The sequence below is a fragment of the Pezoporus wallicus genome, unplaced genomic scaffold (assembly GCF_028554395.1).
Source record: "Pezoporus wallicus isolate ANWC-B61680 ecotype Strahan unplaced genomic scaffold, APGP_CSIRO_Pwel_v1 contig_3181, whole genome shotgun sequence".
NCBI lineage: Eukaryota > Metazoa > Chordata > Aves > Psittaciformes > Psittacidae > Pezoporus > Pezoporus wallicus.
Genome location: NW_026641700.1, coordinates 5,049,503 through 5,075,497, shown reverse-complemented (window position 1 = coordinate 5,075,497; position 25,995 = coordinate 5,049,503). Strand labels below are relative to the sequence as shown.

At 35.8% G+C, this 25,995-nt stretch overlaps 1 protein-coding gene across 1 annotated transcript in view; it reads left to right on the top strand.

Moving 5' to 3' along the window:
- Positions 1–23,406: 23,406 nt before the first annotated feature.
- The window catches only part of KCNH8 (potassium voltage-gated channel subfamily H member 8), a 202,311-nt gene continuing 199,722 nt past the window's right edge, over positions 23,407–25,995 (top strand). Inside the window, exon 1 of the mRNA XM_057424885.1 lies at positions 23,407–23,485. The gene's annotated coding sequence lies outside the window, so the exon portion shown is untranslated. The remainder of the gene's footprint in view (positions 23,486–25,995) is intronic.

The window sequence follows — 25,995 nt, the reverse complement described above, 5'->3', positions numbered from 1 at the left end:
AGTTTTTACACATAATGAAACACGGGTTAATGGGTTTTAAATAACCCACAACAAATAACTTTAGGTTATTTATTTGGTATTATCTTCTGCTTTTGGAACACCTATCAGAAAATAAAAAAATTCTTGAATTGATGTATTTTCAGTATCTTTCAAAGTTAGTTTTTCAGCTTTCTTATTGTTTGTAGGTGAATTGCAGAAGTCTTCATTTCATACATAGTATTCCGTGGTATATTGATGGAAAGAGAACTCAGTGAAATAACATGACTGTGCACATTTAGATGGACCAGAACTGCAAGAGGAAAATTCCTCAGGGAAACTTTACCGTCTAGAAACTATGAATTAACATTTCTTCTGTATAATTTTTAATATTTATCTCTGATATGGGAAAGAAAAAAAATCTTAAGCTTTTTTTTGGGTCTAGGAAAGTATGGTCATGTTTTGTAGAGCTGATACTAAGGCTGATAAGATCAGCCATGGAGGTGAAACTATGATGGAGTTTTTTCATTTTCTCACTGGCCCGAAAGTAAAGCTTAGGAGTATAGTAATCCTCACTCCATTAAGCTTTAAATTATCCTTTGGTCTTTGTTTACTCATTGCAAGTTATTCTTAAAAGACAGGAACAGCTCTGGTGTATGTATATATACCAAGGAGTAACTTTCAGCAACTGAAAAATAGGGCCTTAAACAAATTGGGAGACAGATCTTGACAAATCTATGAGACAAAATAGTCAGGTATAGGAATGAAGTTCTTGACTAAAGAAAATTCCTGTACTCTTCTTTATCCCTATAAAAGGACTGTCTCATTTCATTGTCTCATGAGGTCATGGACTAAAAGATTTTGATACCTTTCTGACTGAATTCATTCATAGTTCTTTTGGATTCTTACCTGATTATCAAGTAAATAAATTCCACTTAGATAACAGTTCAGTTTCAAGGGACATACAATGATTAATTAGTCCAACGGCCTAACCAATTCAGGCCTGACCAAAAGTTTAAGAATGTTATTAAAGACATTGTCTCAATGTCCCTTCAACTCTGACAGGATTGAGGCATCAAGTACCTCTCTAGGAAGCCTGTTCTAATGCTTCCTAATGTTCAGTGTAAACCTCCCCTGATGAAGCTTTGAACCATTTCTACACATCCTATTGCTGGATCCCAGGGAGAAACGATCAGCACCTTCTTCTCCACCTCCTCAGGAAGCAGTAGAGATTAATGAGGTCCCTCCTCAGTCTTCCTTTTTCTTTAGACTAGACAAACCCAGTATCCTCATCCACTCCTCATAGGATATTCCTTCCATTCCTTTCACCAGTTTTGTTGACCTCCTCTGGGTGCATTCAAGGACCTTCACATCCTTCTTTAATGGTGGTACCCACAACTGCACACAGTACTCCAGGTAAGGCTGCACCAACACTGTATGCAGCAGGATAATCGCCTCTTTTGACCAGCTGCTCATGCTGTGTTTGATGCACCCCAGGATGCAGTTTACCCTCTTGGCTGCCAGGGCACACTGCTGACTGGTACTGAGCCTGCTGACAACCAGGACACCCAGAGCCCTTTCTGCACAGCTGCTCTCCAGCCACTCCTCTCCCAGTATATACTTGTGCACTGCTATTTACACTTGTACCCAGCAGCAGTTTTAGTTGTGGTTGAAAACTCAATTTTATTTATTTGTTTGCTTGTGTATTATCAAAGTGGTTGAATGGCTTTTTGCAGAATTGCAAATTGCTTGAGCAACGTATTATGTCTTTGCATGCAACAAAATTGTTTGATTCTGCAAAGACTGTGCCCCCCAAAAGGGGAGGAAGCCCACATTCTCTGTTCTTAAATGTATGTAGGTTAGCAAAAGCATTCTTCATTTGAGTAAGACTGATGGGACATGTGCAACTAAATGATGATAGTTGCAGAATCTTTCAAAGACAGTGCAACAGGATATGGTTTATATTGTTATCTATGTAAAAACATAAACTCAAAGAACAACAGATCTGCAAGAATGGTTTTCTCAGAAAACATGCCACTTAAGCAAGTTAAATATTTGAAGCTTAAACAGTGATTTAGGTTAGTGGGGTTAGCTTTAATGAAAAGAATAATAGAGTGTCTTAGTATTGGTTAATAGAGACAGGCATAATATAGGCTTCCACAATTTTTGTGTCTATTCACCTTGTCCTGCTGTGTGACACCACTGCTATTTCAATTTTGAGCTTTGTGAACAGAGGCTTTTCTGTGTTCTGAACTCTACCAGTTAATAGTGATTCTGTTACAAAGGTAAAAGGAAAATAAAATAATCAGATTTTCTTTTCCCTTGTAACCTCAATCCATGTTTGAAGCCAAATTCCAGAAACAGAAAGGTTAGTATCTTCTTCCAAAGAGGTTTTCGTGGACTGACTCCCTTTGAAATCAATGGGGCTTAGTGAGAATCATAAATGGCGTTTGGAGGGAGTAATTGCAGGGTCAAGGAACAGTGTGTCAGAGCACTTACCTCTGAGATATTTCTCTGTGCCTATCTGTTAACAGCAACAAAAAGTATTTCTTTCATTTTCTTCCAGCAACTGGGCCCTTTTAAATAGATGAAGAAAAATAAAACATGAATTCATTCTTACTCAGATTTGAACTGAATGAATAGAACTAATGTATAATCTTCTTTCTGCAAAGTGATAAATATTTACAGTGTGTAATAAGATTTCATGTCAAAAACTGATGGTATTTATTGTGTTTTAATAAAAGCAAATTTGAAAATGTTAGTTTTATTAAAGAAAAGAAGTGTTGAAAATATTGCCATTTTCACATTTGCTTTTTCTATGGAGACCTTATATGCAAGGACAGATTTTGAGCTAACTATATTACTATGGAAATCAGTTGCAACAGAATAGAAATAGTATGAAATAATGAAAACATTAATACTCCTTTACACCTTGTTTCATTTATTTATCAGTTACACTCTGTATTTCTTTTCTTTGCTATTAAGGCTCACACATTTCAATATTTAAAAGGTTTTCCTTCTTTGCCCATAATTTGGTTTCTTGATTTAAATTTCCTGAAATAATAACAAGAAACAGGCATTTCATATATGGGAGAAATCTGGAAGTTAAGAATACTGCCATGTGCAGTGTCCAAGTGCTACACAGATATTTCTGTCTCAGTAAAGAAATTATTTTCAAGGATGCATTGTTGCTAGAAAGAGGCTGTATCTCCTCTCCTCAATGATGAGTCCAGTCATCAGCTACTTCCAAACTGACTTATGGCAGTGCCTTAACATATACTGCCATTAAGTAATCTCTTAAGTCTATAGAGCTCAGCTTTCTTGGGGATTTAAGACACATTAGTCAAAATATCAGTACACAGGTGCTGAGTGCTTGAAAATATCTATGTGGTTCCTTCCATTTGTATCAAACTTTTAATCATTTAATGTTTCACAAATAAATTAATAGGTGATCAGACTTGCTTTTAAAAGGCTAAAACTCTAAGCAAACTCTAAACTGGTTCAATAATATTTAGTTTCCAGGTCATGTAGCTGTGAAACTGTTGTTGGCTGGTAAGGCAACAGTATTCAAGTTAAATTAGTAAACCTTTTCCAAAATGATAAATACATGAGAAAAATAGGTTTTGGTGTACGTTAAAAAATAAAAGGGGGGGGGGGAATGAGGGTAAGAGATATGAAATCTAGCCTATTTCATACAATAACGTTTGTTTTAGATTGCATGCATATACATGCATGTGTGTATGTGCATATGTAACTACAGATAGTCATTATTGCTTCAGGCAAACAGAAGGAAACCACTTACAGCATCCCTTTAACTGGCATGAAGCCAGCCTTGCTCATTTTCTGCAGCTGGCATGAAAATAAACTCATTTTCCAGAAGTGACCCCCATTATTTCATTTTTCCTAGCTCCCAACAAGTTGATGAGCTATAATACAAAGCAAAGCAATTAATTGTTATGTGGCATCTTTGTTAGAGTAGTAGTAGTGATCAGAAGTTAGAGATGAGGAAATAGTATTCAGCATGTAGTAAAATGAAGATTTTCAGCAGAATAAATTGAGCAAAATTGCTTCAGATAGAAGTTGCATACTATTTACTTATGGGCAGAGAACAGAAGAGAGTTCTTATATAAAATGGACTAGAAATTTGAGAAATTGAGAAAGCTTTTTGGCACTTTTTGGGTTTGCTTTCATATTTGTTTGCTTTCTGTTTTCTAAGTCACCCTTCTTCACTTGAAATGTAAATTTCAGTTTTGGTAAAGATGGACTTCTTCTCTAAGAAGAGGTGTTGCTCTACAGTTCTGCTCTGCAGCTGAAAATAACAAAAGAGAGCCGGCAGTCACCCAGTCTGTTGAAGTTAAATCTCCTATGGGCTGACAGCAGACATAGCTTGAACTTACGTCTTGAGGGGAACTCCACCAAGCAGATTTTTATTTCCTGTTGAAAGTTGAAGTTAGTCTATATCAGTAATAAAATATTGATTGGAGTTGCACTTGAAGATCAACCTCTCATCCTGTTTTAGTGTTGCAAACATGGGTTACTCGCTTTTCTGTTGGTAAACGACAAAGATTCTCTGTCTCTCTCTCTTTTTCTCTGTATTTTCCATACTAAAAATGTACAGGAACTCCCAGGAATTTTACCTTAAAAAAGTTGAAGTCTTACATAACTCTATTGTGGACAGTTCATGGGAAGATCAAGTTAAAAGATAAGGCAATATAAAGCAAGTCCATAACACAAAACTGCACTCTTTGGAAGCAGAGATTATGAATCTATTGTAGACTCTTACAGAAGCTGGGAAAGATTAAGGGAGGGGTTTTATGGCAATGATGACTAAGACAGATAGTGCTTCCTAGACAGAAAATAAGAGTACATCACTAAAGCAAAAATAAAATATTGCAGATAACACATTTTGACATCTGACAATTGTTAATGTGAATAGAAGAGAGGAGCAGCAAGATGTAGTGCTGTTGAAGAAGGAGGCAATTGCTATCTGGACCATCTTCTGTATTCCATGGAAATGACTATGAATTAAGTCTACTATCTAGTTTTCTTTAGAGGACACAGTGGAAAGGGGCAGAGCCTGGGGAAGACAAGAATATAGTTTGAGGCATTCTTTATAACAGCAGTATGGCTAACACTGTCAGGTTAAAACAAATTGGTTTTAACAGATTATTTTTAATCTTTATTAGTCACATTCCCTTGATACTGGGAGCACAGCTGAAGGGTAGAAATGGTGTGGGAACATAAAACCAGGGACCAGAAGGAGGAGAGAGAAGAGTCAGGTTGATTAAAACAGTGCTGCTACCAAGACCACTGCTCATCTGACTATGACTTTTCTAAGCACCATGAAGCAGTCTACTTTTCTTTCCATAATCAAACAACTAAAAACAGTTCTTTCCCTGCACCTAGACAGAAAAAAGAGGGTCAGTTTGGAGTGGATAAGTCACTTGATGAGAACTTGGGGTCCAAAACATCTCTGCAGAGAGGAACATTTATTTTACTAACTGTAGGTCTTTGGAAGCTCATCAAAAACCTCTTAATAAAACTAAACGTTAATGTTTCTCTTGGTACTTCTGGAAGGAGTTATTTTAACCAGCATTGATTATCTTATACCCTTTCTTAATCTACAGAATGATCAAAGCTTCTGTATAACAGTATCTTGAACCCAGGCTAGGGAGATCATACTACAGGCAAAGAGGAGGTTGTTTGGTGTCTACCTGCGTTCAAGATTCTACCTATCTGAAGTAACTTAACTGCAGCAGATGTGGAGGTACATACCACATTTGGAACACCAGCCTTCTACAGGGTTATCTAACTTTTTTTTTGTATTTATTTTTATACTGTATTTTTTATAAATACCTGGCAACACAACTCTGAACCATTAGCAGCATGAATGATATATGTACCTGTTTCTCGTAAGTGGCAACATTTTCTGTCTTGCTGACAACTGTTTAAAATAATCCACCTCACTGCAGAAACATGCAAATCTATATATGTGTAAATTGTTTGGTATCGGTGCATAGATGTTATTGAAGAAGATTTCCAGAAGTAGTCAAGACTCCACAACTGTCAAACTTGTTCTTATTATGATGTATTTGTAAATGGAAATATTATAAATAAAAGGTTGGGAAAACTTCAGCCCACTAATGGGCTTGTCTACATACATCATACTCTACTAAGTTTCCTCTCCTTTGCTATCACCCTGGGATGTGCCACTGGATCAGAGCACTGATCCATCAAGTCTATAATAATTTGCTTTTGAGAGCACCTAATACCCTATAAACAGTTAAAAGTAGCCAAAGAAAGGGCTATTATTTATTTAGTAGTACAACCTGTGGTGATTCTGTCTGATCTTTCTTCTGATCATCTTCTCATACATAGGTTGCATATTTTGTTCTGATCTCTGGTGTAAATCAAGCATAAGTCCATTTCAGTAAAGAACCATACAAAAGAGATCAGTGCTGTGTGCTGAGACAGACAGGCTGACTGTCTCAGCTGGCATAAACTGGGGTAGTTGCAAGAGGCTAAGTTATTTTACTCCAGATGAGAATCTATTTATTGTGTCTCTCAGAATAAGCCTTTATTGAACCAAGCCCAAGGGGATGAAGGAAGAGAAAAATGATGGAAAGAAGGAGACCAAAATGTACGCAGGGCAGAAGTACACAAAACCCTCTTCCCCTATCACTGATTACAAATTATTATACAAGCTGAGCCCCATATTGTATACTTCATTTACAGTAATTGTACAACAGCTGTATAATAGGTGTAGTTTAAGGTATGAGTGTTGCTCAGAGTGTAGCTTAAATGTCCACAGTGAGATGTGAATATGAATATGAATGGTCCTGACTGCATAGTAATTGGTGGTATTATGGGAGTGAATGGAAAAGCTACATATGGATGAATGGGTGGGGCTAGGAAAGGGTGCAGCACAAGAGACTAATGGTAGATTTTATTTTCTCACATAGATGCTTTTTCCCTTAAATAATTAGCCAGAGGCAGTAGAAGCAAATGAAAAGAAAGAGAAGGAGACCAGTTTGGCACACTGAAGCTCTATACTCATTATATTAAATCATTCCAATTTCCCTCTTTTCACCCCACCTACCTACCTATTGATCCATCCACATTAAACTTACAACATGAACAACAGAAAAGTTCCATCCCACAGGGGATGAGGGGGGAAATGGTTTTGAGAATATTATAACACATTAAACCAAAAACATGGCTTTATATAATGCCTTAGCACTCAGGAAAAAAAAAATCTCAGATAGAATCATTTGTTTTTCTTTTTTCACACATGCTACTGGCTTATGTGTGTTGCTGTTAGGGTGTTACAAAATGAGAGGTGTACAGGGAACGATCAGTTAAGTGTCAGAGCTAAGAACGAATTCACGCTGTATGTGTTCAGTTTTCTTCTTTTGTTACTGTAAAATCTGGAAACCACTCTTCTGGTTTTGTTTTGTTGTTTTGTTGTGTTTTTTCTTTTTTCCCAAAGCAATCTGTCCTTTGATACAATGGATATGTAGTGATTGGGCAAATTGTGAAATATGAGTTATTTGGGTGATTTGAGCAGTTTGTTGCTATATCCAAAATTCTCAAAGTGCAAAACAAGAATTAAACTTCAGGACAAGAAAATGAATAAAAAAGCACTGTCAATTATTTTGCCATATCACAGATAGCCAATTAGCTTTACACTTCATATGAACTCAGAGGCTGATCCTGCACATATTAACACTTCAAAAAACTTGAGTTCATTGTGATTTACTCACCCACTACATGTACTCATGTCCAAAAGTGTTCATGGGTTCTACATTCTGCCAAGCCACATGGATCTGGTTTTGCATTATAGGTTGAAGCGCAAAGATGTATAGTAAGAAGTACCAAATTATAAGACAATTGAAAACCACTATATATCACATTAAGACAGGAAATAAATTTCGCATTAAAAACTTGACAAATTGGTGTCATGTGTACATTGCTTCTCCAAATCTTTGTAGTTTTGATAATTTTTTGTTTTACCAAAAATGATTTCCTAAAGATTACATTAAAACCAGAAAGCTTAGTATTGCATCATGCTACCTATTGCTAAATTCTAAGGAATAAACATAGCAAAAATTAATTACAATTATTCATGTTCTTGAAAATGACAGTACATGACAAGAAAGAAGGGTCATTGTTGCTCACTTCTGTTTTAAGACAATCTTTGTTTACCTAGTTCCCAAGTGTTAAGAGCCTGTACGGTACATTTGCATAGGATAACTAACATATACCACACCATTTTCACGTCTGCAAGTACACGTGAGTAACCGTAATTACACGTGACACCAATTACTCTATTACTTTGTATTAAATTATAATGGAAAATTCCACTAGAGAATTGAAGCCTAATTGCATCTTAATTTGCATATTTTTGCATATTAATTACATCTCAGATGAATAATAAATTTCAGCAGATTTTTAATTTATGCATAGACACAAAAACAAGTGGAGAAATAATTTACAAAAAAATACCAGCAACTATTACTTAGGGCATTCAACTAATTTTGCTTAGTTTAGCAAAACAAAACTTGGTTTGTTTAATATAGCATCTTTAGGCTGATTGCTGTTTATTGCACAATATGTCAGTTTTGAAGCACAGAGAGAAGCTGAGTCTTTTTAATACAAAAAATAAATGTTAATTCACAGCATTTTAAGTTGAGGGATTTTACATTTTTGAACAAAATGTTTGGAGGACAGCACTATTTAATTAATTTGAGAATGGGTTTAATTGTGATGTTTTTTTTACTTATAAGACGTCTTATTTTCTTGCATTTTTTAATGAAGGGATAAAAAATAGAATATTAAAGAAAAAATCTTGATGAGGAGGTTTCAGTTAATCAAATGCGGAATGTTTTCTTGTTTAAAGATAGCAGTTAAGCAACTGCAATTTTGATTACTATTAGTTTCAGACAAAGGGCAAAATTAAGGCCAGGAAATGTGTGGAATTTTAAATCAACATATATTTAAATAATTCTAGAGGTATTGTGTTTATTTCAGAGTCATTTTTTTATACCAGAAAAATAGCTGCATAATCAAAATGCACCAAAACTGTAACTTGAACCAGCAAAACTTTCCTTAACTTTAGAGGCAAGATAATACAACTTACCCTTATTATATTCAGCTGGGCTATTCACATATATAAAGTTGGGCAGGCAGGAACAGTCTATAACCTTCTTCCCTCTTTTTAATTTCTGTCTATAAATTTTCCTGTTAGTAAAATATATATATATATTTATTTATGGTTTATATGTCAATGTATAGCTCATTTAATGAAAAATAACGATACAGATTTCACTGAAAGACTTTGCTTCCATGTGTTTCAGCTGCATTATCAACCTACTCATTGTTTTTTAATCTAGTCTGTAAAATTGAAGTCCCTTTAGTCTGTCAATTCATCCTAAACCCTAATCTGGTATTATGCCTTTTGTACTTACTGCCATAGTCAATGTGAGACTGCCTGCACAAGGGATAATTCTATTGATCTTTTGCCAAATTGTACAAAAGAAACGGACATCAATGCTCTAATAAGTCAGGAGACTGTCAAAATGAATGCACATATTTATCTTCTCCTTGCTCAAAAAAAAAATCCAAACCAAACCTACAGAAGCACATATTTTTCCAACTTGTTTTGTAGTTTTGAGACAGTAGGAGCTGGGCAGAATCCAGCAGGAGGCTGTGTAATCTCCAAGAGTCCACTCTATGTATCTTATGCTGCAGTAGTCTGGATTTTGCCAGTTGCAATGGTCTGGGAGATTGCAAAAAAGAACACTTCACAGCATATATCTACATTGCACCAGTTATGAAACATTATTTTTACTTGGAAGGAATCTAGTGAGCTATTCTCTTTATTTATTTAACATTGGCACTTTTTAAAATTAATATAACATTTGGAAAAGTTACCTTTTCCCTTAGAAAGCACCAAACGCAGCAAAGGTGATCTTGTTACAATGCCTATTGATATCACATCTCTGGTTTGGTATCAGGTGACTGTCACTTGGTTGCATCTGCACAAAGCACCAAATCCCATTAGTAACACCACCTTTAGTACCCTTCTTGTTAAAAGTTAAAACAGTTCAGCTTTCAAAAATAGGCTCAAGATTGTCCTTTTACTTTCTGAGCATCCAAGCTGCCAGGTTTCAGATAAGCAGGGGGAAATTGCATTGAATGAGCTGAAGTAGGGCTATGAACCTTCAACTGTTAAACAATAGTTCCCTCTCATGGACGTTATGGGCTACCGCAGTTTCTGAAATGCGACTGGAGAGTCACAGCATTTGTTTAGAAAATACATTTTATTTTGGCCATGTACCAGCCATAAGATATTTGGTTACAGAAGGGAGAAGCATGACCCCTACAAAACTCGCTGTTGTCAAAATCTGTTGCAAACGCAACTGGGAATGGCAGGTCTTTTCTTCAACACTTTGCAAAGAGATGTACTTTTCTCTTTTTCCTCAAGGTTTGTAAACTGTGAGAGTAGATATTTATTAAGAAGTTTGTAATAAGAGTATGTATTATTTGAAATATTTTATTTACTTCTCGCCCTAACTGAAAAACCTAACATTTCATTTCAGTAAATTTAACATAAGTAACTTGGTCAGGTGAGGTTATGACTGATCATGTATTTTGTAGTTATACTTAACATCAGCCTTTGACATCTTCAGATTGTGTTTGATCCTGCAAGACAGAAAAGTCTGGCTCTCCTTTTATGATTTAGAAGAGTAAAGTAATTCCTGTATTCTGCACTGGGTGCGCAAATTATATTCCTGCAGCATCTGCCTTCTCACTTGAATGCCCACTGCTGTATCTCAGAAAATGCTTATCTACTTCTGTGTTCAAGTAGTGTTATTTAGTTCTCATGCTGGCTACCTCTGTAAAATCATGTTGCTTTCTGCTTCTCCAGTCAGTACAGTACCACGCAGGACATTATGCATAAAGCAAAGTTTATTTATCAGTATATATTCCATATCTACTTGTCCTAGCTAAATTTCTTTTAATCTGCAGATCTATTTGGGTTCTGAATGGTAACATTCTTCTGCTTTGTTTTGGAAAGCAGTGCTAGGTTGGAACTGCACTCTTGCAAGAATGTGTTGCAGAAGCCTTGTAGTCTTGCTTGGAAAGAGTAGTTTGATCAACCAGTTAGCAAATAAATATACACAAGACTGAGAATAGATGACAAGGGGCATTTATCCTGGATACGATTTTCAGTATTTGACCTCCATCAGGACAATTAGGATATGCTATCCCTTACGTTTCAAATTTATCATTATTGCACAACATCAACAATATTGCATCAACAAAAATCAGTCTTGATTTCAGAATTGCAATGTTATGAAATTTTTAGAATTAGGTTTGAAATAGAAAATATTTATCTAATTAATTTAGTATATTCTAACATGTTAAAATGTTCTGTAGAGATTCTGCAGATGGAAGACTATGGAAATGATAATGAGATTCTTAGCCTACAAAATAAAAACAAATGCTTACAGAGTTAAGAAATAGAAAACACTGATCTTCAGACACAGGTTCCTGTAAGTTGAAGGAGAATTGTGTGAAGTACTGTTGCATGCCTTCCCTATCCTTACAGTTTTCCTGGGCTCCTGTAACTGCAAATTGCTAGAGACTGTGCTAGATCCTGTGCTAAAAGTTCTTTCAGCCTAGACGACCATGATAAGACTTTTAGAAAAAAATCATAAAATTCAAGATATTAAATCTGCTACATTTATCAAAAAAGGTTTAATCTGTTTGTTAAAGACCCAATGCATCTTTTAAAATGAATTTACACATTGAGGAGGAATTCTATTGCGTGACATTGTGGCCTATTTTGTTAATTTTCCAAACTGTAAGAAATTAAAACACAGAAAAATGGTGCGATTTTTACCATATACTTCAAAATCAAAGTCATGGATATAATTTTAAAATGTTTTTTATATTACTGAATTCATGTAACATTTATAAAAATACATTGCTTGTACAAAATAAGAAAATAATAGTGCAAAGCCATGATTCTGCAAGTCACACTGTGGAGATGTATGCAGGTGCAAGATACTGATTCAAAGGCTTGAAGAATAATTTCTACTGTTTGTCTATACAGCATGTAAGAAAGTGTGTCCATGCTTCTACAAATTGCTTTATCCTTGTTCTGATTAACTCTAAATTAGAAGTTAATTCTTGGCTTCTTTTCAGAAGGTGAACTATAAGAATCAGTTCCCAAATTTATATGATGTAGATGTCTAGCTTCAGGGAAATGAGTTAGAATAACAACTCATGTCACACAGGAATATCATATATATAACTGAATCCTAATTTCCCTCCTTTCTTAGTTCTAATTGTCCTATTTCACTGTACTATGCATCTGCAATACTAGAGATAAATAGACTTCTTTGAGGCTGTAACAGTAATTTTTGTCATCCCTGTCCACCTCCAGGAGCATCATGACTGTTTCCACTAGCAACAGAAGGTAAAAAAGATGAATTGCAAACCTGGGGCAGCCATGCCTTATGTAGGCATGATCTTTCCCAAGTGATCAAGCTGGAGTGAATCCAATGAGTTTTAAATTTCAGAACTTGTCTGATATGTTCCAAATGCAGGGTGCTGCTGTTTTCCTTAACTTTTGCATGTCAGCTGCCAGAAATTTCCGTGTTTTGTGAGATTTCTCATGTGCCTTACAAGACTGTTGAAGGTTAAGCTCTATTTAAAACACAAAACATAAATCTGTCAAGTCTGGGGCCATCAAACTTGAACAGCGAAGTGTGAGCTATACAGTCAGAGTCACAGATCTCCAACAGCAGCAGGAGCAGCCTAAAAACAGTAGTTGCCTTTGTGCTTCTACTTTGAATTAGATGAGGACCTGTGAGATGGTACATATAGGGTGGACTTTTCTATATTAATCACCTCTACCCCATAGAAACAGTCAGCAGATTTGACTATGCAGGGTTCTTCCCATCCCATTTGGACCACTTCTACCTTTACCTATATGCTTTTTTTTCTGTAGCAGGGCATCTTGGCTTTGAGTTAATCTTGTTCTGCTGTCCTTGGGGTTGCAAAACTCAGTATCAGCTCACTGCTGAGATGCTTGGTGGTTGGTCTGATGTGAATAATATGGCAATTACAGGTACATGTTTATCCAGGTGCTGGGTAATAGAGGTAACTTCTGGTTAAACATCAAAGCAGAAAAAAGCCATAGGGATTTTCGGTAATCCTTTGGGGCTATTGTGAGGGGTTTTTTTGGGTGGGGTGTGGTGGTGTTTTCAGTTGTATTTAAAACAGATTTTTCTTTGTTATATCACTTTTTTAAGCTTGGAAGTAAAAATAGGAGAAGGATGTGCTAAACCTGACCAATTTATTAGTTTACAAACAGATATAGACAATCAAATCCAGGAACTGATCTGATTACTGTGGTTGTTATCATGATTTTCTTTTACTTTTTCTCACTTTTACTTGCAAAGGAGAGCATAGCAAGAAGCAACACTTCTGTCCCATTCATTTAGGGGGCTGGAAAGAATATTCAACATACAAGGTATGAAGGAAGATATGAGTATCTCTCAGATGAATGGATGTTACTTTAGCCTTTAGAGGCCCTTGGTCTATTTTCCTTTAAATAGACCGTCATTCGTTATCCATAAGATTGCTATTTTCCATCACCGCTTCTGCTTTCAAATCTCTCTTTTGGCAAGGCAAGATTTGCTGAGTCAGTCACTTCAACTGGAGTGGCTTGGTATTTTACTTTTTCCTGTAGCTTGTTTTAATATCTAGCACCCAAGAATGTTAATCAGGAAGGGAAGGTATTTTGGAAATCTTGTGCTTTCCTTAAATCAGCAAAGTATTAGCTGCAGAAGACTGAAAAGAAAAAAATCACAGCCTTATTCATAGCTGCCCAAACATTTTTTAGGTTACTAAGCTGCTTACCATGTTCTTTGTCTCCTATCTGGTCTATAAAAAGACTGTTTAAAAACTGTATGAAAATTTTCAAAAACACCTTTAAAAGATTCCATTACTTAAAATGATTTGGATAATTGTGTTCAATGGTAGCCATTATTTAAAAATATAATTAGTTGCTGAACTCAGAGAAGGAGGGAAATTTCTGCAGGTGTTTCTCATTATTTACTATGCATACAAAATATCTGCATAAATTACCATTATTATTTCAATGTATACTAAGAGACAATAAAACATTAGCAAGCAAAGAAAAATGTTGTTGACCCACAATCTGTGTTAGCAGCATAGAGTTTTGGCCTTCAGTGTTTTTGAAACACATGTGCAACGGCATTCAAGATTGAAATTATAGTTTTGCACCTGTAACAACATTAAGTATGGAATAAAAGTGCATCAGAAGGATATTGAAAAGGCAAAGACATTAGGAGAAAGACAGTAGCAAATGCCTATGACTGTGTTACACATAGCAGGTATTTATAGGCAGAGCTTTTCACTCTGTGTTGAGTATTCAGGGAAAGGAAGTTATCCCTCTCATCGTTTCCATAATGATTTGAACTTCCAAAAATCTCTTTTGTAATTTATTGATGCTGATACAGAAAGATTTACACATGAAGTACTGCTACCAATTTGGACCTTCTGACTTCTAGCTCTAGTTCTGAGCAAGAGATGCCCTGCAACTTTGGGAAAATTTCTATTTCTTAGTCTGTCAAATGGAACAGTAGGAATAATAAGAGATAAAAAGCAGAAAAATTCAAACCTACTAGACTGATCATTTCAAATATACACATTTTTTATGAATACAAGTGAGGAAAAAATCAGACAACCTTGAATTCCATAGAAATTCATTCAGTTTGAGAAACTTCAGGTTACTTGATTCATTGACTTCCTTATATGTTCTTTTTCCAATGAGCCCTTGTTAAAATAAGTTTTGATTAGTTTACTGGGATATGACTGGAGAAATCAGCATTTACTCACTGTAATAAAAGTTTCATCTTTCCTATCTGAATGTCTTTATCGTCATTCTTTTTTTCTAGAATTTTATCCTATAAAGGGGAAATAATAAGAATATGAAGTCAATAGTACTCATGAATAGTAAATAAATTATTAATTTCTTATTGATTATGAATGCTTTGCATCTTGTCACACTAAATGGCATTCAAATTGCCCCAGCAGGTAGAAAGAACTGACTTAGAGGAAGGAATAAGATTTTTCACAATACACATTTAGGATATCTTTTGTATCATTATTTTTATATTTTGAAGTTCATAAATTGATGATAACATTATCCCCTGAAGTACTCATATTGTAAGCAGATTTTGCATTTAAAAGTGTAATCCTGTGATGTTTTCTTATGTTATGGGAGATGCAGTCTGCGTAAGACATGAGTCCATAAATGGGCTGGAAAAGTGAAGGATCAAAACTAGAACTCCTGCAGAAAATATTCATGTCTTTTCCAAATAAACATTTGTCAGATTTTTTTCAAGCATTTCTTATTAAAAGAATGTGATAGATATAAATGCAAGGTAAATAATGTGACTGAAAGGTTTTAGGAAGATTGAAACGATGCAGTGGCTATCTACACAGGAATAAATTTTAATCTGTTTAATTTCCTTATACCTGGATAATGCAGGACCTTGAGCAAGGGTGTATAGGAAGTGACTTTCAGCTTTTCAGAGAATTCTTTATTTGCAAGGTTCCAACATTTTCACTTCGATTAAAGGCTGGAAATTTATATGGGACTTCTGAAAGTCACTAGGTAGAGTCTTGATGAACAGGTTCAGAATCAACAGCAGAGAATACATTTGTATGGTCTCTTATGGGACTCAAGACATTTCACTTTTGAAAATCAGTTGCACTGGAAAGTAGCTGTTAGAAACTTGTCAACCATTCGCTAGTAATTTTAGAATAGCTAGTCCATTCACCAGGTTTTAATGACCATAATCTCCCACTGAATAATACTCTACTATCCTTACTACTGTAATTTTTTTTGCTTCTATAAAATACTTTCTCTTAAGATTTTTTCGAATAGTTTCTTCATGTGTGTTTGTCTCAATTCGTAAATCCTTTGTAGTTTGGAAGGTCTGGTTTGTTGGGTTTGGGGAGTTGGTTTTTTTTTTGCAGAAAACAGCTAAAAAATATTTACAATTAATTAAAATATGATTATCTAAAAATGTAACATTTGTAAATTTTAAGTGAAGGAAAAGCAAGATTTCCAGAGCACATGCTAAGTGTAAGCCATTCTGATACTGTAATAGGGATACACTGTATAAACGCGTCTGGCCAGGATGGCTATGCTACATTTGCCTAGAAAACAGCTCCGCTTAAAGTACTGCTTTTACAAAACTATTCCTCCTCTTATAAAAATCCTGTAACTTAAAACTCCACGTGATATACTAATACTTTTAATAGTTCAAGAGAAGAGCTTGATACTATCCTTGAAATCAATAAAGAACTGTGATCTTGGTCATTTTGGTGGTGTATCACAGGAACATGAAGGAACAGAGTTATTAATTCTTTCTTCTAAGATTAAACGTAATTGGTTTAAAAAGATAATCATTCCTTTGTTTGAGATTTATTCATTTCTTATGAAATGCTAACACATTTTTCTGCAGTCTGACAAAGTGTATGGTCTCTTATCCTCATTTCCCAGTGGTTAAATACTTTGTTAATTAATAAAGTATTATACTAGCACTTAGTGTCTGCATTTAACTGTGGAAGGATTTTATTCAGATTATATTGTCTGCTTTATTTTTGCATTAATTACAACCTTTTTCTGTGATGTTGTCATAAGAGAATTGTCATCATGAGTACAGGGGGGAGTACAGGGGGCTTTTTTGGATTATTTTTGTTTGACTATTCTGAAATAAAGCCTGTTACATATTATTATTGATGATACTAACCTGGATGTTTAATTGTTTACTGAGAATGATATCAATTGCAAATTCAACTTTTTTTTTCTGCTTCTTAATTGTTTACAGATATGCTCTGAAATACATCCTTATCTGTATATAAGTATTTGCTAACTAGCATGTACAGATAGCAAATATGGAACCTCATTGTGTTCTGTAGGAGTCAGGTCATATAAGCCTGTACATTGGAAACAGATGACATTTGTAAATATAGTCAAAACAAATCTAGGAGTGACCTGGTGAGTCAATGTAAATTGAGCCATGTTTTAAATAATTATATTGCAATTAATTAATGTTTTTTCTTCCCCACTTTCTAGTGATTCTGCCGAGCAGCTGATATACTGGTACTGAATGAAAAGTCAAGTTTTCTATTTAACCTCTTAGTACACTGAGCTTGATTTCACTATTTTCAAATAAAAGGCTATCTAAAGACACAGTTTATTTTTAAAACACTGTCAGTAAGCATAGCAAAGATAATTTTTATGTGTGCTTAGTTTAAAATGTCTCAAGTACTGAAGATATGTTAAAGGAGTTTCCAAAGTAGAGCTTAGCCCAGGTGCACTATTTCATGACTCAGAGGGCAAATAACTATTGATGGTCTATCATTCTACCACCCAGGGCTTTTTTTATAATTGCATCTATTTCCTGCATGTCTAAAAAAATAAAGACTAATCTGCATGTACTAAAACTGATGACCCATATATCAATCATTATCTGCTACTAGGACATGACACCCAGCAGTCCTCATGTATCCACACCATGATAACACAGTAGACTAAATGGCAGCCTCTGCTCATAGATGTCCAACCCTAGAAGAACTGAAGGTCTGTAAACAGGGATCAAGGTGCATTGGCAAAGATACCTGCAAAAGCCTATGCGACACCTTCCCACAGTGTGCCAAGGCCTATCTAGACCTCTTTGCTGCTGCTGCTGCTGCTTATACTGCAACTTTAACTGCTGCTTTTATTTCAGCTTCAACTAGAAAAATAGGTGAAAAAAGGAAATGGCAAAAAATATGGATGCACCTGCAACTATGTTACAGCACATAACACCTCCTCCATCTAAATATTGGTATGTTTATTTGCTTCACTGACCTCACTCAAATGAAACTCTGAACTGAGTGTTAGATAGAGCCAGGTAAGCTCAGTCTTGGGAAGTCCTCTCTGGCAATGTTTACAAAAATGACATTGATCTAGTGTATTTAAAGGTAGAATATATTTGTTTCTTTTTCTGAGAGGTCATTTTGGCTCTTGAGTGCTTATTGAGTTTAGGAGGCTACAGATTGAAGAAGCTTTCAAAGGTGACAACTACACCAGCATTTTTGTTCAGATTAGAAGTATGCTTTTGTAGTGAATTTCCCCAAAACTCCCATTTACTGTGCCTTTGCCTGCATTTTGGAGTGCTTCAAACTTTCATATGGAACTAAATTGGAAACTGTTCTCCCTAGTGCTCATGCACTCTCAACAGCTGTTCAGGCACAGGACACACACATGTTGATGTCAGATGTTTAACATCAGCTGGCTTGTTTCACAGATCTGTTCCGAATGTATGACACTATATGCTAATATATATATAATATATATGCTAATATATATGCTTAGCCAACAGCATAGCTTGGAGGATCTGCTATGAACTGGATACACACATTGCATGAAATAAGAATTCCATCCTCATAAAACCTTGCCACTTGCTCCAAATGGGAAATCAGTATTACAGAAAGGCTCTTAATCTTCTCCTGTTACTCAAGATGATTAGTGGCCCTTGAGAAGATGACATGTATAATATCTCCCCTGTGCTTGAACAGTTCCCACTTTCCTGGGGTACAGCCTGTGATGCTGGAGTCTTTCTTCAGTCTGAAAGCTGCCTGCCTCTGATGGCATCTTTCTACCAGCTGCTCCTTCTTCATCTCCTTGGAAAGACTGCTAAAGCTATAAGGCAATGCAGAAGACATAGGTAAAACTGACAACTACCAAGAGGGAGTTGATCAACTAACAAAAAAAAAAACAACACCCCACCTGCCTTTTTTCATTGATGAAAGAAACAGGTGCATAAGGGCAGCTTTACTCCTCTACATCAGTGGTATTGACTGAAATGGCTGCTTGAAAGAAAACTAAACCTACCCAAAACAGAACAAAGGTGATCTTCAGTTAGCAGAAATCTTAATATTTCTGTGGTACAGAACTGAGGAAAACAGAATGTGTTTGTTCTTTGAAATGAAGTCTTTTTTTTGACTACTGTGAAATGTTTAGAGTAACCAGCAGACAGGTATTAGCAACTTTTCTAGATAAGCAGGAATATTTGTCATTAAGCATGTTAAAATCTGATACTAACACATTGCTACCTTTAAAGTGGAACATTTTTCTTTATAAACCTCTAAATATTTTGATAGCTATCAGCTGCCATTCATTTAAGGACAGTGATGTAACATGGCTGGAATTTCAGAAGCAAATCTGCAGAACCTATTATATTTTTATAATATATTTGGAAACTTTCCAATTCACACTGTCAGTATTAAGAATAAGATGGGTAGTACCATTTGACTATTTTTTGATAATGTAGTTTAACAGTTTGTTTGGAAGGCCCTGGGCAATTTGATTAGTGCTGTTTGATGGAGCAATGTCATCAGCATGAAGTGGAACAGTTCTGCTTATAAGTGTCTGGCAGGAAATCCGAGTTTCTGAGCATCACACAGGCATAAGCAATAAACAACATGTTATTGTACATTCTATTTTATATGTTTATAGCTGAAGAAAATTAATAATGCATGAGCATCCAATAGGTTTCCATAAGACTCTGCCTTCAAAATAAAAATACAAATTACAGCCTGTGGTAGTATAAATGTCTGTACTTTATATCTGTGAGCACACTTTCATGTCTCTTGAGGCAACAAGAACCTGGACTGAATTCTGGCCTTGCTGAAGTCAGAGCTCCACTAGACTCAGATGTGCCAGCATCTCACCCTAGTCTGTAGTGGTGAATTGTGGCAATGTTGCAGCTCTGGAGACTACATCAGGTGCTGCTGCTAGGCAGTGCAGATGGAGAAGCAAGCTCTTTGTAATGCTCAGCTGCCCTTTTGTTCTCCCATGTTGAGGTCTATAACAGATATTGTGTAGACCTTCCTGCATCAGAAGATGTATATGAATTCAGAGTTCCCTGTGCTCAGACTCTGAAAGGTTGCCCCTTTCTGGAGATTTCTGCCAAAAGAAGTATTACAGGTCATTAATCATTTGAAGTTGCATTAGAAGAAGGGCAGAGGTGTAATAGGGCTGTTACTTTTCAGCTATGTGTGGATAGTGGCTGCTACTAAGCATGCTTTTTTTGGTCCTGAATTGTTACAAATGCATAACTAGCTGGGCATGCTAGTTTCCATAACAGGACCGTTGCATGGACACTGCTTATCTGAAACTTTGGGGTAAGATTTATTGGTTGAATATTGAAACAAAGAAACACCTCAGAACTGAGCATTACAACTCAATGAACTAGCTAACATTATTACCAGAGTAATTCAAAGTATTTTCAACATGCATCTTGCAGATGAATCTTTTTTGGTGTTTGTTTGTTTTTTTATGAGATGGAGCTTGAAAGAGCATGAGTGCTTAAGGCTATTTGCTGCTTTTTATGATACAGCTGCAAATAGAGTTTAAATCATAGGTGTTTATCTACAAATTCTTGGATGATATGCCATTGAATTGATCAAATATGGTTTTTCACTTTGCCTTACCCAGTTTCTATAGACAGCTGTAGTTGCATGGCCAGGGATGTGGGTCTGAGAAGTGTAAATATTACAGTACACACTTAACCAAAGTTGGGATGAAATTGCTTAGAGTACGTAAATCAGTGTTGTAAGGGAGCAGACAAAATCACAATTAGGGTAACACTGGAGCTCTGTGAATGGGTGATACCTAGTGTAGGGGGTCTATCAGACTTACTTCCACATTTTTTTGAACAAACATGAATAATCAAAATAACCATATTCTAGTTTAGGACTTTAAGCTGTAGATGTGGTATCTTTACTTTGAAGTGTTCTGAAACCTGATCTACTATTTCACATAAGCTAAAATAAAATAAATAAGCTCAAAAGCAAATCCATTGTCTTGAAAGTCAGCATCCTTCCCCTGCCATTGGCAATGAACCAGTCTTGCTTGTATAACCCACCATTGTCAGAAGTCAGGAGGAATTCAAGCATTCTTGGTGTTTTATAATAACCTTCATTTTCACTTCACAAGAACTAAGCTCAGGGGAATTCCTTAGAATATTTTTTTAGAACTCAACAATTTTTAGCTGGAAGCTGGGAGACCCAGAGGTTTATTTTCATTTCTTGTATTTGATTACATAGAGTGACACCTGATGGCTGTATAGAAAATTGTCTTGCAAACTAAAGGGATTCTTCTATTAATCTCAGCCACCTGGACAGCACAGAATTTACCATTTCCTTAGGTGATTCTTGTTTAACACACCCTTAGTGAAACACTGCCACTGATTGCCTGGAAAGGCAGTGGTGTCTTCAGTAGGGTAAAGTAAAATGTAAAAGGTTATAAACGGAAATAAGGGGGGCTTGTGTCTAGGTAGCTATTGGTCTAGGTGACTATTCTGTTCCCTGCTTTTCTACAGTTTGTTGGTTTTTTTGGTTCTTGTGATTTCTTTATAGAAGAGAATTTTGGATTAAAGATCTCAAGGAGAAGAAAATCTACAACTTCCATCTGTAAGTTATTCTTGTGTTTATGTATCTTTGAGGTTAAAAAAAAATATATGTGTTATCTCATCTGTTTATTTTCTCCTTCCAGAAAGTTTCTGTTCTTGGCTAATAATTCCAGAACATAGACATGATCATGTCAGTTTTTGGAAAACATTGTTCACTCAAAGCGATCTTGGGTGTGTGGGTAACTTGCTAGGGATTTTCACTGAAGAATAGAATTTCTCCTGCTCCTGTTCTCCTGCTGGTAGGAGCAAAGGCTTTATAATATAATGCACTTCTGGTTTGTTTCCATGTTCACATTTGGTCTCAGTGGCTATGCACCCAAAGTTCACCCTTACGTGTCTCTTCCATATGATAAATAACTATTTACTGGGGACAAAGTAGCAGTTCCAATCAACATTGAGTCTTTAGTCTAACATACTAATTTTACGGATTTAGTTTCATCAGAAGGAGACAATAAAGCTCAAAAATAAGGGAATAAGTTGCAAAACCTGGTTAGATTAGTTTTGATGTGGTTAAAAGTCTGACAGTTTGTATTTAATAAGATAGATTAAGCTCTTATGCTTTCATTTATCATGTTATTTACAATAAGACTTGTTTCTTATTATTGAAACAGTATTTTCTAATGTCTTTAGCCAATTTAAACAAGGAATGGACAGGAGGCCATTTAACAATGAGATTACTTTAAAAGAAAACTGTTGAATTCACTGGAAAATACTTGGTCAATACTTATTAGCTATGTTTCATTGTCACAAGAGAAAAAAATCAAGAACCCTTTGTATATAAAGTATAATATGTTCACTAGGGTCATGCTTTTACATGAATGTTTTTCATGCGTTTCTTAATTTGTACAGTTTCTATAAGTAACTGTGCAAAAGCTTTTATGGTAATATATAGATCTGCCACAATGTTAAAGATTTAGATTACTTAAGAGTGAAAGCAAACAATCAAAATTAGGAGGGACAAAGCAAAGCAGAGTCTTAGAAAAAAAGCTGCCTTTATAGCTCATCAGTGTAAATTTCTTGTCAAAATGCTCCTTGAACTAAGTAAGGGTTACTTATTCATATGAACACCTGACTTATAAAATCAATCAAGCACTGATATCAAAGATGTCTGGCTTTTGCATCTATTCAGGTTGATGCTTCCATTAACTTAACTTCATACTCTAACAGCGTATTTCATTTCTAAATACGCTGCGTATAACTCATTAACATCAGAACCCCAACAGTAATTGCCTGAAAGTGAGTAAAGAAAATCGGAAAAGATGAAGAGCTGAATTACCACTTAATGAAAGAAAAAAATACAGACAGACATTTAAATTGACTGCCATGCAGTAGCATGTCTCTTCTCTATGGAAAACATTCAGACTGCATTTACAGTTTGTGTTGAGATATTTTAAAATGTGTTAAGTAATATTAAAAGGTACTTAAAAACTCAATGTACTCCTATATGGAAATTTACTCAGGAATTATGCTTGCTAATGACCTTTTTTTGTGTTAACAATATATGTAAAGAACACAAAATATTGTAATGTCAGCCTTTGGAAAGGTCTTAAAAATGAAGTAAAACTCAATTTTGAGAAAGTATATCACAAATCTATTTTTTAGAACACTTCATTTCAGACAAAGAAAAAGCATAATTTTTAATATCTAATTGTCTTTCAGTGGCTGAAGTCTTCTGAGTCAAAGATAAAATTTAGACTGTGCTTGCGCATGTTTCTTACTTTTGGTCACAGTGTGATAGCAGAGATGCCTTTTCTGAACAGTCTGTCAGTGTGGCTCCACTGGCCATAATGGTCTTCACCTGGTGCAGATCAATAAAGCTCCATTTGCCTCAGTGCAGCTGGATTAATTTCCAGCAGCTGTGGAGCTGGCTGGGTGAGCATTATGGAGACAGGCAGACAGCAGCTTTAAATATTTTAACATTGTGAAGGCAAGTGAAGGTGAGAATAACTTTGTCAATAGCAAGCTATTGTCATAAACAGTTGATTTGATGGTTATAGTGAAGCAAAAAGGTTTGTTGGGTTTTTTTTTGTGCTATTAGAATTTGGGTTGAGACATTGTTCATTAACTGCTGGATTTGGAGTGTAAGCTAACTGTTTAGTTACTAACTGTGCGGTTCATATTGATTCCTTTTGTGCTTTGACTCCGCTTTGCGCCAGTGTTGTCACACTAGTTCTTTCAAATTCCTTCAGCTAGCTACTGAGGAGAAGCAGGTAATATAGCAAACTTGCATGGCTTAACTAATTCATTCACAACTTTCACAGGGACTCTTACTATGGGATGAATATTTGGTATTCTTGTCTAAGCTAGCGCTTCAGTTTAATCATAGAATTGTTAGGGTTGGAAAGGACCTTAAGATCATCTAGTTCCAACCCCCCTGCCGTGGGCAGGGACACCTTATGCTAAATCATATCACCCAAGGCCTCGTCCAATCTGGTCTTGAACACTGCCAGGGATGGAGCATTCACAACCTCCCTGGGCAACCCATTCCAGTGCCTCACCACCCTAACAGGAAAGATGTTGCAAGATTTATTTTAAAAACGCCTATGTAGACATGATCATAGTAGGAACTAAATATTTAGTATGTGCATGCCATGTATTAAGAGTTCATTGAGATGATAACTATCACTGGAAAAAACCTGCTTTAAAATCAAGGTACAGAAGAATTAGCATTTAAGTAGCTAAAGAGATTAATTTCTCCCTGTAGCTTTACAGGGTACCATTCAAGGAGATTTCAGGTAGCATGATATCTTTTTGTTTTGGATTTCTCATGTGAATGAAGCTCTAAGCTTGTCAGAGACAGGAGGGGAGGAAACGCTTTTCATGGCTGCTGAAGTTATTTTGTTTGTTTTTAAATCCAGTATTTTCAAAATAATTTTCCTTTTTATCTTAGCTGTGAAATGAGGAAACAAGATATTTATTTTCACACTGCACCTGTTTCTGAGTGCCTTCCAGTCACGAACAGTATGATTCCTGTCAGGCCACTTTTCACTAGCATTGAGGGGTTTTTTTCCTTTTGGAATGAAAATTACATGTAGACTTTTTTTCACAAATACTTATGTATTAAGTGTGCCAGAACTGTTCTGCATGTCTCTAGCAGCAAAAGGAAAGTTGAAGCCTGGTAAGCCTTTAATAGGAAGAAACAACAGCAGAGGTTTTCATTGTCTTCTAGACCTGCAAAAGCTTCATTTTGCTGTTTTAAATGTGCTCCAGCACATGTGTGGTTCTCTCCTTGCTCCTACCTCTACTAACTCCTTCAGTGCCTAATTGCCATTGGTGTCAGAATAAGTACTCATACTGTATCCATTTCATAAACTTTCCTTGTATTTAAATATATTTAAATACCTTGCTCTCTCATTCTTTCGTCTTGCGCGCCTTCCAGAAAGCTTTCTTTGGTAGTTTCTCTACAATATCTTTTATGGCAGCTATTGAGTAACTCCATTTTAGTAAATCAGTATTGTTTATTTGCTAAGGCATGGGAATGAGAATGGGGGAAGCAAAGCTTGCTCTGCACCCTGCACCCACAGGTGTCCAGATCTTTGTGGCTCATGTATTGTGGAGTGCCATTTTGGAAGGACCTAATGGCACATCTTTCTAGTGAGAAGACAAGTCAAGTTTGTTTCTACTACCTCCATCATGCACTGTTTCTGGGCTTGTTTCCACTACTTTGTTCATGTATGAGGCATTTTTGGAGATGGCATGGGGAACTGAGAAGGTAATACTGTTCCTGTGCCACTGCTTTTCACTGTAGACAAATGCACGCTTGGACTTGTGCTAAAGGGTACCAGGGAAACAGGATTTGTCCCTCAACACAGACTAGGCTTATGTCCAAATAACTTGTCTGCTATGAGTGTGAGCTCAAGCATTAGGTTGGATTCATGCTTAAAATCAATCCCGAAGTAGCCATAGTAACCACTCAGCTAGCAGAGCTGAGTTTGCAAGAGGTACTTTGTACTCCTAAAGTGTAAGCACCATTTATAGTACCTTTTCTTTGTTGGTAGGACTTGCATGTATGCATCATGAGTTACTTTTTTCTGAGAAGAGTCTTGACATCAAAAGACTAATAATTCATTTTACAGGAGGTAAAATTCCACAACAAGTGAAATAGTAAAAATCAGCACTTAAAGAAAAACAACTTAATCTGCCCATCTGCCAAAAAAAAAACCCCAAACCCTCACTATGAAGCTTATATAAAATTCCTTACAGCATTCAGTAATCTTAAATTGAAAACACAGGCCACAAATTTTAGTTCACAAGTCAGGGACCTGTTAACTCTTGTTTTCATTATCATCTGCTATTTGTTTTATATGCACACATATATTTTAATCTGAATGTCCAAATGTTTCATAAGTACTTAGATAAATAAGACTCTTGCCTCTAGGAAAACAGTCTAATAAGGAACAAAGTGCAAGAGATTAAGATGAACAAAAAAGAGAACAGAAAGGAGTCT